The sequence below is a fragment of the Lynx rufus genome, unplaced genomic scaffold, assembly GCF_022079265.1.
Source record: "Lynx rufus isolate CCGP_SWC_20201006 ecotype Redwood Valley unplaced genomic scaffold, mLynRuf1.p SCAF_5, whole genome shotgun sequence".
NCBI lineage: Eukaryota > Metazoa > Chordata > Mammalia > Carnivora > Felidae > Lynx > Lynx rufus.
The window spans coordinates 19,985,441-20,000,002 of NW_025814867.1; the positions used below are offsets into that span (position 1 = coordinate 19,985,441).

Consider the following 14,562-nt stretch of genomic DNA (forward strand, 5'->3'; position numbering starts at 1 on the left):
TTGGTAAACCAACTACAGTTAGGAACCATCTTCATACAAGAACGAATAAATTTAAAGAAAAAAGAAAAGAAAGATAAAAAAACCCTAGAACCTATGAGAAATTCTCTGAAACAACAAGAATAACATAATACTCTAGGAGCAGATACATAAAAGCACAGTTTAGGAGAAAAAAATAATTATATATACATTTAGAAAACATCTGCATTGTGTTTTCAACAAAATCTGATAAACCATAATTCATGAAAAAAGAAATTACAAAGAATAAAGTGATAAAAAAAGAGAAAGCCGCCTAAGATGAAAGCTGAAGGTAAACAAGAACTAGATGAGATAAGGAGGATATTTGGAGATTAAACTGCAAAAGTGAAATGAAAATCGTTATTGAGTATAAAACAAGCAAAATTAGCACTATCGAGAAGGAGAAATAGTACTGTATTGAGGACTCAGCATTCTCATTATAATAAGAAATAAATAAATGAACTAATGATTTTAGTCAAACATAGAGGACTTAAATTAGATGATTATTGAAGCAGATATTAACTGAAATACAGGGAAGCAAAAAGTAACAATGATAAAATATCTGGCTGCTTAAAAATCAAAAATAGTTCTTACATGCCTACCCATGTAAGGAAGAGAATAGGAGATATTCCAAACAGCAATAAGAAAATATTTTGGCCATTCATATGAAAAAATTTTGAAAGGGCATATTTGGTATAGTTGGAAATCTCATGGTAATCAATGTTCAGGGAAAGATAAATTATCAAAATTGGTTCTAGAAGAAATGGTAAGTGTGATTATATCATGAACCATGAAGGATACTAAAAATTCATCAAAGAATTATCTCCATGAAGGCTTTGGCCTCAGATGGATTTAAAGATTATTTGTTACAATATTCTGGCACAGAGCAGCACAAGTCTTCAGTGTGCTTTACAGTGTCCACACAGCACTGAAATTAATAGCAGAGAATAAGCACAAAAGAAAACTGCACATCAGTGTCAGCTAAAATATAGGTACTCAAGAACCTTAAGTAAAATGCAAGTAATTTGAATTCAGTAGTATGTAAATCATAAAAAAGAATTTGACTTTTTAAATAAATCTTTAATCACAAAGTATAACTTGTTACTTTCAAAACACATTTCTGATAAAAAGTTACAATAGGAAAATATACTGATAGGGACTTTAATTTGAGAAAAAGATAAGAAAGGCCTCCTCTTAGCATTTTTATTGAAAATTTTACTTGAAGACCTATGCAACAAAAAGGAAATAGAAATAGGTGGCAAAGAAACTGGAAAGAAGAAAACATTTATTAATTGAGGTTTTATGATTTTCTACATTGAAACCATCAATTTATATACAACATAAAAAGGCAAAAATCAATGGTTTGGCTTTAATTACAGAAATATGATTTAGTAGGTAAACTATAAACTCTTCTGGGAGAGAAAAGCTAAAAATACAGCCTAGACTATGCTTTAACAATCACTTTATGGGGTGCCTGGGTGGCTCAGTTGGTTAATTGCCTGACTTCGTCTCAGGTCATGATCTCGCGGTTTGTGGGTTCGAGCCCCACATCGGGCCGTGTGCTCACAGCTCAGAGCCTCGAGCCTGCTTCGGATTCTGTGTCTCCCTGTCTCTCTGCCCCTCCCCTGCTCGCACTTTTTCTCACTCTCTCTCTCAAAAATAGAGAAACATTAAAACATTTAAAAAATCACTTTAAATGCATATAATATAATTTCAATCCTGACAAAAGTCAAAGAAAAATCCTTATAAACGAAAAAGGAATGAGTCAAGATAAGTGAAAGAGTTCTATATTTCACAGCTGTCCTGGTCACACAAGCAGATACCAGGTGGTGAGTGATATATGTGTAGGAGGGAACTGGGCAGGGAACAAAAGCCAGAGCATGTGCAAGGTGAAAAATCCTACTGAGTGTTCATATAAACTAGTCTACTGACAGACTGCATGTGTGGCAAGGGAGGCTGGAGAAAGTGGCCTTCTCCCTCAGCAACAACATGTGTGGCCAAGAGTCTTATTATTACTTAGAAGATAATGGAGAGTTGGGGGGCGGGGGGCGTAAATCCTGGCAACAATCAAAGAATTGGTAAGCGCTGATCATGTCTTGTCACGATACATTTAAGTTAGCAATGTTAGGGGTGCCTGGGTGGCTCAGTCTGTTGACTGTCTGACTTCAGCTCAGGTCATGATCACATGGTCTGTGGGTTCGAGCCCTGCTTCGGGCTCTGTGCTGACAGCTCAGAGTCTGGACCCTGCTTCTGATTCTGTGTCTCCTCCTCTCTCTGCCCCTCTGTGCTCATGCTGTGTCTGTCTCTCTGTCTCTCTGTCTCTCTCTCTCTGTCTCTCTCTCTCTCTCTCAAAAATAAGTAAACATTAAAAAAAATTAAAAAGAAAAGATAAATGGTTACCTTTCAAATTTGGAAATTAGAGAATTAAACTTTTACACCTTTTCATAATTAAAACTCTTCTAAAGCTAAGAATAGAAGAAAACTTTCTGTCATAGCTACTCTAAGGCTGTTTATTAGTATCCTTACTTAGAGAAATAAGACAAAAGTATACTACCATTTCAAATAAAAAGAAAAATATTAGGTGACTAAGAAATTTAATTTAAAAACCTGAGGACTTTTGGAAAAAATAAGGTATTTGGAAAGGTATTAGAAATTTAGAGAGAGATCTGTGTGCAAGGGTACAATGTCTAAAACTCTGAAGATCTTAATTCTGTCCAAATTAATGTAAAAATTCATTGTAATCCAATTAAAAACCCAACAGAGGTGTTCTGTCTGAATTGAACATTTTGTTCTGAATACACACACACACACATATGTATAATCCTATTATATATGTGGAATTTTACTACTGATTGATAGAGGTACAATTTAAACTCAGCTTACAGCATTCAGAAACTAAAGTTTTACAACCATGGCAATATTAAGTTTTTGGTAAGGAGCAGCAGAGTATCTCCCAGAGAGCTGGAGATAGTGAAAATTGGTATAGCAATTTTGGGGATAAATTTGTCAAGAGACAGTAAAATTGAAAATCTGCATTCATACATTCTGGAAGTGAATGCAATTGGACAGTTTAGAAAAACTCTGCTATGTGCATGAGGAGACATGAGTAAGAATGTTCATATCAGTGTCGTTTGCAAAGTGTAAACATGGAAACAATGTGTTAATGAATAGGAGAATGAATAAATAATAAAGTGTAAACTCTGGGTAAATAAGTTTTATACACGAGTGAAACCAGTGAAGAAAACATACATGCAGTTGGCACATATAACAATCTCAACACAATATAGAAGAAAAGTAAATTGCAGAGAATACATGCCAAATAATACCTGTTCTATAAGTTTTAAAATATGCAAAACACTGGTGTATTTTGCAAAATAATGCATATTTGTGTATAATGCCAAGTTCATATATAGTAACTTGAAATTGACAAACCCTAAATTCATAATAATGGTATCCTCTGGGGATAAGGGTGAGCAGTGAGTTAGGGTAGAGGATTTATCTATATTTTCTGTATTTCACTTCTTAAATTTGTTAAGTCCAGAGACTTTTTTTTCTTTTTTATATGTCCGAACTTTTTTATACCAAAAAAAGAAGTTATTTGTTTCATTGGTATGTTTAGAGAATATTTTGCTGTTTTTCAAATTAAGGTTTTTTTCTTGTTACTCATACATATTCCTCTGTTCCATGTCTGTAGCATAATCCTTCTTCAAATAAAAAATATTCTTAGCATTTGAGTTATTCAGCGTCTACAGTAAAGTCATGAAATAAAGAGTTATTTTGAGAGTGGACTTCTTCAATTTTGCTTTTATTTGGTCCGTTATTGTGGCTATAGTCTGAATTGTAATCCTTATATAAATTATAATCTTAAAAGAACAGATAGTCATTTCCACTACAAACTTGCATAGATGTTAGTCATTTTATTGGTTATTAAAATCACCATCAGCCTCTTTAATTTCCACAGACCCAGTGAACCCTGAAAGCAATTTGAGAAGAGATGCTAGTTCATTATTGATAGAAGCATATTCTCCTCCTGACACAAGCTCATAAAATTTGAATTTTGGTGGAAACTGCTCTATAATATGTTTTAATCATAAAAGCGCCTTGGCTCTGACATTGTCCCCTCTGCCAAATCATGTTGTCCTAAATTTAAGTGGAATCAGAAGAATGTTGTAGTTCTTTTATATATATATATATATATATATATATTTCCCCTCTTCTCTCCACTTGCTGTTTAAGCCTCTGTCAATTTTGTCCTCTACTATTCCGTTTAAATGGCACACTGTACAATGACCTTTAAGTCACCAAATCTGATGACCTTTCCTACATTTTTATTCTCTTTGACTGCTGTGTGTCTTTTGAAATTCTTAACAACCCTTTAAAAAATTCTACCTTTAATAGCTTCCATTTACCTTCACTTTAAATTATTTGATTTAATTTTGTAAAACATGGAAAAGTGTCTACCTATTTTAATAAGTAAAAACGATAGAGACACACATGAAAAGAACCTCAGAAAGTCCCTTTTCAATCCTATTCTGTACCCTCTGTTGATCCTAAATGTGATCTGTGTTAACAGGTTGGTCACATTTACTCCTGTGTTCTCCAAGCTATGGAAATGTATTTATAGATGCTTACGTTGGTTTTTGGTTTATTTCACTATCTTTAAATATTAGGCAAAAATATACATTGCATGTTAAACATGCTTTTGAAATGTAATCTTGTTGGGGCGCCTGGGTGGCTCAGTCGGTTAAGCGTCCGACTTCAGCTCAGGTCACGATCTCGCGGTCCGTGAGTTCGAGCCCCGCGTGGGGCTCTGGGCTGACGGCTCAGAGCCTGGAGCCTGCTTCCAATTCTGTGTCTCCCTCTCTCTCTGCCCCTCCCTCGTTCGTGCTCTGTCTCTCTCTATCTCAAAAATAAATGAACGTTAAAAAAAAAAGAAAAAAAGAAATGTAATCTTGTGTCATGTGCTTCTAGATCAGTATAGATAGCCATGGCCATTCATTTTAATATTTATATTTTTATATATCATACATATTTTTAAATACATTCATAAGCTTTTCTATAGTATGTAAGAAAATACCCCATTGTATTTGTACCCCATTGTATTGTATATGTACGTTCTCCCATATGTGTTTACTTTAGGCCTTTCAGAGAGGGCTGTGAATAGGCGACGGGGAACGTGAAGTCCCCCAGTATTCTGCTCCTCTTGACACTTCCCAGTTCATCAGCCAGTATTGCCCAGATAAAGAGGATTTCTGCTCTGGGCTTTGCCTTCTGCAGAGCCCTCCTCTGGCAGTGCCCCCTACTTCCGTAAGGTAAGACATTTGCAGATCAATGAGCTTGCTGTTTTATAGCCCACGTCTTTCCCTTTAGACTTTGTTCTGGGTAGGCAGAATCCTGGATTCTTCTAGGGCCTGTCGGAGCCTCTACCTTAGGCCATCTTCCCAGCGGCAGACTGGGCCAGACAGAGATCTGGTCAAAAGTCAGCTTTTCTCAAGTGAAGGAAGGGGAGGGTGGACGATGTGAATGGATCTGGGACGTGTTATCTGGGGTGTCTAGACGCATGTGCGATAGGCCTTACTAGAGGGGCTGGGGCTGGCAGAAAAGGCGGATGATCCCAGGCTGGGAGCAGAGGATTAGAAACCAGTTAGTCTCACGTTCTAATGTGAAGACCTGAGAAATATGAGAATTCTGATTTTGAGCCTGGTCCTTCAGGTCCTTAGGAGATTATATTTGTCAAGATAGGAGAATATATCTTAATAGTTAACTACTTTAATCAATAACATAAAATAATTAGGAGGCATGAGGGCTCCAATGAATACTGGCGCCGCAGGACGCGCAAATGTGAGGACGGGCCCGTCAGTGCTTCCAGTCTGGATGGTTACTTTGGAGACTGTCATTGAACTATGTGTTCTGGTATTTACATTCTTGTATAATCTCCTCCCCTTAAATCTGGGTTGGCCCTTTGGCTTGCTTTCACCAGGAGAGGATAGCAGAAGTGGCCCTTGGGAGATGCCATACACCATGCCTGAGATCGTTTTCCTGGGAGGGAGCTCAGACTCCTGTGGCACTCAGGGAGGTGCATGTCCTTTGAGAAGGTTCGTTCCTTTCAGCAGGGAGTGCAGTTAGCTGAGAGCTGTCGGCTGATGCTCCTTCAGGCTCTACCTCAGCATTCAAGCTGGGGCCATGCTTTTCTCAGCCAGCCCCCAGACTCCACCTGGGCAGGGCGGGGACACCAGGGTCTGGCCCCTGCTCAGCATGACAGTGTGTGCTATGGAGCCCTACAGTGGGTTGACTGAGGCTTTGCCATCTGCACTGAAGTCTCCCTGCTGGATTCAGTTTCCTGCCTCCTTCCATTTTATAGGTGCCACATCTGCATCATGGCATAAAGGCATGCTCCCTGTTTTAACTTTCTTAGGCATTCGTCCACCCCACACCCCCGAAAACTACTGGCAATCCTAACTCCATCTCTGTATCTTCTTCCCGGAGGACCCAACTCACACAGCAACTGAGGCACCATCCAGTAGCAGGAACGGAGTCAAGCCAGTGATGCTAGCGGAGTCATTTTTGCCATCCCTAGCCATTTGTACCATCCTGGCTGATGCCACAAGAAACAGTGACAGGCTGTCTGCACCAAGCACTGCCCAAATTGCAGAATCCTGAGCAAATAGGAAACACTGTGGTTTGAGACCCATAAGTGCTCGGAGTAGTTCGTAGCAATAGATGATGAAATAGAAATTACCCGAAGCTGTTGACCTCATAACAAAAAAGCCTAACACGTACGACATCGACTTGATTTGCAGCCTTTAAATGTTTAGGTATTTAGATATATGGCATAGTGAGCCTCCATTTGTACTCTTTCCCCAGGCCTGCAAATATGACATCTGGATTTGACATTGGTTACCATGACACTTTGTTGATTCTTTTCTTCTCCTTGGCCCTGAATATTCTTATGCACTTTGCCCCATTTCTTTTTCCATCTTCTAAAGGTCAGTCTCCTTCAAAGACTTTGTACCCCTTAATCAGAAACCCATTTGGGAGAGACCATGAGCTAGGAGTGGTAGCTTTCTCCAATTATATCCTCCAAAGGTTATGGCTTTTAGTGGTTGCTGAGGGAGTGGTAGAAATTGTTAGATGAAAAGTTGTTAAATATGGGCCTGAGACACCAGAGGTCAGATTGTGTGATGTGTAGACAAAGTAATAAAAAAACGTGGTGCGTTTTCTTGTGTGTTTATCTTTTTCTACCAACCAAAGGTTCAGGTACATTCTCTTCACCTGGTTCAGCTCTGGCATCCTCCCACGCATGACAGAAACTTCATTCATGAAGGTTGAAGTGCTCTCTGTGAGTGTTCTTATTGTGACTCTTTGGCAGTTTGATTCATACACAATAATCTTTGTCTAGTTTTACTTTGCAGGGACTTATTTTTATTTATTTTATTCGATGCATTTATCTTATGGGGCCTGGAGGCAGATCACAGGGTTTGAACGCATGTAACGTAGACTCATCAGTTTCTCTTCCTAGTGTGTGAATGTGGGTAGCCTGCTCTATATCCCATGTGCTTGCATCAAAATTCAAGCTTTTTTCCTTGAAGATCGCCTTGATTGTGTGTAAACATTACACCCAAACATATTGGGAATGTTCTAAATAGTACTTAAGTATAATTTATCCAGCCTCTGAAAGACTGCCAAGCTTAGTTTCGGAATTTTTATAGTTTATTATTCATGTGTAGAGAAGGAATTTATTGTTACCTATGATATGTAATTTCAAACACATGTTACTGTTATTACCAGCACGATGACTTTTCCATTAATAGGAATACTGGAGCTTTCCCACTAATAATAGAAATTAATGGGCCATAAGCAAACATTTTGAAACCAATTATTGTTCTATAGTGAAAGATGTATGTGATTGTGCATATGAATAGATAGACGAAGATAGGTGGTTATTCCTCTGGTCCTATAATTGAAACCAGGTATCTAATTTTCCCACTCCTTTGGACTTATTTGTTGAATGCTTTTTATAAGCCAAAGGATATCTAATAGTGGTCACAGATTAAAGATGTATTGCTTAGTAACTTATTGCTTTATTGCTTAGTAAGAGCCAAATGCATTGGATTCCTAATCAGTCTTGATGTCTTACTTATTTATTTTGCATTCTCGCAACAATCTAGAATTTTGTATCATTGTTTTTCTCAATTGAGAAAGTAGAGGCTAAGAGATGTTAAGTAGTTCACCCATCAACACACAGCTGGTAACTGTCAGCATCAGTAGCCACATCCTGCTCTCTGACCTTGAATTTCATGTTGTCTTTTATTTTATTAATTTTAGTCTTAAAATCATAAATCATTGTATCCATTTAGGTGGCCAGTTAAGATCATGAGGAAATGAAAATAAATTGGAAATGGAAAATGAAAAGAAATGGAATGTAATGTGTATATACACACATAAACATATATATGTACTTTTCCATATGTATTTTTTCATATATATGCTTTTATTTATATACTCTTAGGGCATATATATGTTTATATATTATTATATATATTATTTTACATATATATATATATATAAATATATGTATATATATATTTTACATATATATATATATATTATTTTACATATATATATATATATGTAATACTTATGTATGAGAGAGAGAGACCAAGCGCAAGTGGGGAAGGGGCAGAGATGGAGACACAGAATCTAAAGCAGCTCAGATTCCCATATGGGGCTCGAACTCACTACCTGTGAGATTATGACCTGAGCCCAAGTCGGACACTCAACCAACTGAGCCACCCAGGCACCCCATATATTTATGTTAATAGAATAAGGAATGGATCCACAGGCACACCATTCCTATCAGGAGAGATCCTGTTAGCAAATAGGATAAATATGTCATTTAATACTAGAGACTTATCAAGGAGAGAAACTGTACAAAGAGGCACTAATAGGAATGTTGTGGGAAAGCTAAAACTGTGTCTGCCTCCTCTTAGAACCTGCCATAATTTTTTCTTATACCTACGCAATAGAAGTACATAATGCTGCATCAAGGTGATCTTTAGAGTGACCTCAAGGGATCTTCGGTGTGTGTATCCAACATTTCTCTACCAAATCCCCAAGAGAATATAATTAGGAGGAACGGTATGAACAAGTGCTACAGTCTAGGGAAGGATAGAAATACCAATATCTGGAGAAAAAAATATTAACCCCAAATGTAATATAGATAAATGAACAAATATGTCAGAATTTTATAGCTGAACTCTTAAGATTGCTGGGTCCCCCTTCCCAGGGTTTCTGATTCAGTAGTCCTGGAGTGGGGCCCATGAATTTTTATTTGCAGAAAGGTGCCAGGTGATGCTGATGCTGAAGTTGATTCTTGTGGTCTGGAGACCACAATGCATCCAACATGGGCAAGTGAGGCTATGGAACATCAGGGGGAATTCATTTGGAAAAAAAAAGAAGTATTGCATCAAATATATGAATACCACTGTGGAACTAACTTCCAGGTTCCTAAGTGTTAAACTAGGTATAACCATGGACACTGCTACAATTAGCTTATAAGAACAATTACTGAGAGGGCATCATTGACCAAAGTGAACTCCATTGCATTGGCTCAGAAAAAAAAGTACATAATTTGGTTAATAGAAAGAGAATGTTTGAACTTTCTAAATTAAAAGGGAGATGTATAATTTATTAAAATCTTACGGAGAAAGACTAAATTAGGAATTCATGTGACCACTAATTAATTAGTGGTGAGCTGAGGACATACAGTTTAATTGAAAGTCAAAAAGATCAGATATATTTCTGATGCCAGGTTGCCCTAACACTGGGGCTTGCTCTCCAAAGCAACAAAATTAAAATGACGCATGCAAATGAAGATCATAACTATGATCAAGTTTGAGGGATTTCTGGTAGAAGGTTTTTGGAGGCATTTATAATGTACAAATAATAACATGGTATTTGTGTAGTCTGTAAAAGAGTAAAGTTTGGGGCACCTGGGTGGCTCAGTCAGTTGAGTGTCTGACTCTTGATTTCAGCTCAGGTCATGATCCCAGGGTTCTGGGATTGAGCCCCCCTGTTGGGCTTCATGCTGAGCATGGAGCCTGCTTGGGATTCTCTCTCTCTCCCTCCCTTTGCTTCCCCCACTCCCACCCCCACCCCTACACATGTGCTTTCTCTCCCCTCCCCCCCCCAAAAAAAGAATAAAGTTTAGCATACATATTGAAGAAAACCACTTGGTACTACTAACTGACTGCTTCTCCAGGTAACATTAATTCACTAGAGATAATAAATCATACAGTTTACTTATGTTATTTAACTCATTGACATCATGACTGAGGGGAAAACAAAAGTAAAAACATTAACCCAAGATGAGGAAAATACAAAAATGCATTCTCTTGGAGATCTGTAACTGGAAAAAATTCAGTGGCTACAGCTTAGAATCATCTTTTGCTTTTATTGTTACTAGAGAATTTTCATCCCAGCAGGTAATGGAAGTTGAGCAGGGAATCAACAGCAAAAACTACCAGGAAAAGAATGAGATTGTAGCACATCCTTTGTAATTTCTAACAATCACGTACAGAAAACAAAACCGTTTGTTATGGAAATAAAACTCCATGCCACTATTACACTTGTATCTCATCCCTTACCTTACCTCTTGAAGCCTTTAGATCTTTAAGTTGGCCATATAAAACTATAGATAAATCTAAATTTTTCATTTTGACACTCTTGTGGACATGTTACTTTCAATAGAAGTCTACAGAATTTCTCATATACTGCTTCATAATAGTTCCAGTGCTAGATAATAAAGTGCCATCCTCCATACATCAAAATTAAGGCATATAGTCTGTTCATCTATTAATAGATATAAGGTCTTGAACTTCTGTACGATACTTAATTCCATACTACCTTGGAAAAATATTTAGAGAAATGTGAGATTAAAATATAATGATCCACATATACAGCATTTTATATATTAGAGCAGCAGTGAGAAAAAAAGTTCTATATATGTATTAGGGCTCAAAGGAAAAACTTCCTATATAGTCGTCTTGGAAAACAAAAACAAAAACAAGCATATTGTAACTTATCAAGTGATTAAATTAGAAGATAATGGAGGTGACAGAAAGTATATTAGATATTGCAGAGTTATTAATTAGATACTGTCTTAATAATTTGGGTTGCTCTAACACGAATACCATAGACTGACTTAACAAATACTTATTTCTCATAGTCCTGGAGGCTGTGAAGTCCAAGATCAAGGTGCTGTCAGAGTAGGTGTCTGTGAAGCCTGCCTCCTGGTTCATAGATAGATGTCTTCTCTCTGTAATCTTACATGACTCAAGGGGTGAAGGGGGACTTCTGAGTCTCTTTATATGAGGACACTAATCCCATTTAGGAGGACTCTACTCTAATGACCTAATTACCTCCCCTAAACTCTTTCCTAATACCATGACATTGGGCGTTAGAATTTCAGAATATAAATTTTGGATGAATACACGATTCAGTCTATTGCAGAAACCAACATTAAGAAATCACCCAGCTCTCAGGAAAAAAGGTAAAGATGACAATTAAGAGGAGAATATTCACTTTCCTCAGGGAAATAATAGAGCACAACCGAGTATTTGATTATCTTGTGTGAAGATTAACCGATTCTCAATTGATTTTATGAACCCAGCATGATTAGAATATAAAATTAGAGAAAAAGAATGGAGGAAAGGAAGTTCCTAATTTCACATATGAAAAATGTAATTTTACATAAATAAAATGTTTAAATTGAATTTTTGCATATTGAAAGAATAACTGCACAAATGAGTAGGTTAATCTTTAGAATGCAAAAGTTTTTCAATATTATGAAATCTTTTATAAAACAACACATCATTCAAAACAATATATTTTTTATAAAGTGGAAAAGAAGTAAAGATATCCATTATCACAAACTCCACTATGTTTAAAGCAGCTCAGAAGGTTATTGGTAATGCCAAATGACAGTAAAGAGGTGTAATAATTTTAACTATTGTAATGAATCATATAAAGCTATCACTATTTGAAAATGTACTTAATCAACTAAAATTTATTGGCAATAAAGTTCAGCAAGGTATTCAATTACAGTAGCTATACAGGGACGCTATAAATATTTACATATGGTAGAATATAAAATTGAGTAGAAAATTATTCTGTTTAATAATTTATTCTTAATTGATGTACCTTGAAGTAAGATTATCAAGAAATATGTAGGACCCAAATGATTAAAAATAAACAAAAAACTTAAAGAGGAAGAAAATAAGTCTTGATATTAAATGTTATGTAACAGTATGTGTAACATTTTTCTCCAAATCAATGTACATTTTTAACATAATCACAATGAATATTTTAATGAGTTTTGGAGGAAGCTTTGCAAAATAAATTTATTTTGCAAGGAGATAAAATAGTTAAGACTATTTTGACAAAGAAGAGTAAGGGTATAGAAGGAGCAGGGGATTTCATTAACCAAAAATAATGAAATAGTCTCAAAAGCTAAAATCATCAAAATAATAATAATTTGAAGGCAGTGACTAAATATATACTGAGCACATATAACTACCGAGACGTAGTTCAACTTGTCATGGTCATACATGTAGTATGGATGGACCTTTGTCAGAAACAAACTTATTTATATTCTGTTTTTTTTTTTTTTCTTTCTTCCCTCTGCCCAGCCTCTTCACTGGGGATTGACATTAGGTCTTTAGTTTGGTGTAACTGTCAGATACGGTTGATGTGTTAGCAAAATTGTATGTGCTTTGCCCAGATCTGGAACATCAACAGGAACATCAAGAAAAACACCCAGAGTTATTAGCTAATTTCTTGCAGAAACATCAGGGAGGAAATAAAAGAAGAAAAAAGATAAAGATGGGATGAAGTAGTACACAAACAGCAGAAAATTAAGGGGAAAGAGGGAAGGAAGAAGAAAGAAAACAAAGGAAGGAGGGAGAAAGAAAAAAGGCAGACGGAAGGAAGAAAGAAGGAAAAAATTAAAATGAATTATAAGTTTAGAGAGAACTGTGCAGATGAATAAAAAAAACTAGAAATTTTTAGACTTTAGAATATGGTGGATGAAGCTATTAAAAAGAACACGTAAGAGTTTTAGGAAATGGAATATGGACAAATAATACTCTGGGAGGCAGAGTTGGATCCCTATTTCAAATTATATATTCAAAGTACAAAACGACCAAAATTTTGCAGAATTTGCAAAATGTGACAAAATCGGTGTCTTTTAACGTATGAAAGCATCTTATGAATCAGAGGGGAAAAATCAAATTACTCGCTTAGAAAAGTAGGTAATGTATGATTTGTGAAAGACAAATAGAGTCAGTATTCACATACATGAAAGATGTTTAGACTCAGTAATATTGGAGAAATGCAAACCGAAGTATGAGTGGTCATTTGTTAACTTAGATTTTGGTTTGTACATATGAACGCATACACAAACAACGTTTTGGAAAGGTGCAAGGAAATGGGTTTTCATACACTTTTGCTGTTGGAACATTTGTGGAAGACAGATGGGAAATATGTGTGTTGACGCTGATGTTTTTCTTTTAGGAATTTATCCGAAGGACAAAATTATAAGGGCCCACAAAAATATATATATAATGATTACCAGACAAATGATGGCAAATCTATGCTCTGGAATAGTACATAACCGTTAAAAACTCTTGAAGGTTTCAAAATATGAAATGGCCAGATGTATTGTACAGGGAATGGAACTTGATTTCAAACTAGCACACCTGTTATGCATTAGCATTTTTGTTTAGTGTTCTGCATGTTGCTATTTTTATTTAAGAATATATCTTAGAATGTTCTTCATTAAGGAGCTTCAACTAACATTGCTTCTTTTTTAGTAATATGGTTTTGAAATCTCTTCTCAAAGCCAGTGTAGGCATTTGTCACTTTAGGGATGTCATGGTGGGGACATAGGGCTGACCGGAGGTTGCTGGAAAGCCTACTGGTGCCTGCCTGAGGTGAATAGAGGGATGTAGAAGGTATGTGCAGGTCATGTAATAATATCGTGTGTTATGACATACCTTTACAACCATCGTTAAATGAAAGAAACTCTAAGGCTTCTGCTGATTCTAAAATTCTGTGGTTCTCATGTATCCTGTTTTTGTCTGTTCATTCCTTACCAGTCCCATCTTATACTGACTGTAGCACTGGGAACAAGAAGGATGTAGAATGGAAGTGGTGTCACATTTGCCCTTGCCCCAGTAGCAACTACATTTCTTAGCTGACGAGACAGAGTTTCTTTCCTGATCATCTGATGAACTGTTTTGATTCTGGGCTTTCACAACTATCTGCCAGTGATTCCTGTTTTGCTGAGAATCTATAGGTTCCTAAAATTGCTTTCATAAGAGTCTTAGGAAATTGTTCAAAACTGAGGAAGCCATTGTACATGGGGTAGTTGGGGAGTTGTGGAATGTAATCTCATGGCAAAATAAATGTCTGACATTCTATGTGAGTTTTTAAGTAGCCCTTTGGAAATCCCTTAAATAATTTTAATCAAAATTCCAAAAATGGAAG

The 14,562-nt window shown here is 36.3% G+C and overlaps 1 long non-coding RNA gene across 1 annotated transcript in view; it reads left to right on the top strand.

The window, feature by feature from the left end:
• LOC124526036 (uncharacterized) overlaps nucleotides 1–14,333 on the top strand; it is a 339,939-nt gene extending 325,606 nt beyond the window's left edge. Inside the window, exon 3 of the long non-coding RNA XR_006965603.1 lies at nucleotides 14,172–14,333. This is a non-coding gene — a long non-coding RNA (uncharacterized LOC124526036). The remainder of the gene's footprint in view (nucleotides 1–14,171) is intronic.
• The last annotated feature ends 229 nt before the right edge of the window (nucleotides 14,334–14,562 follow it).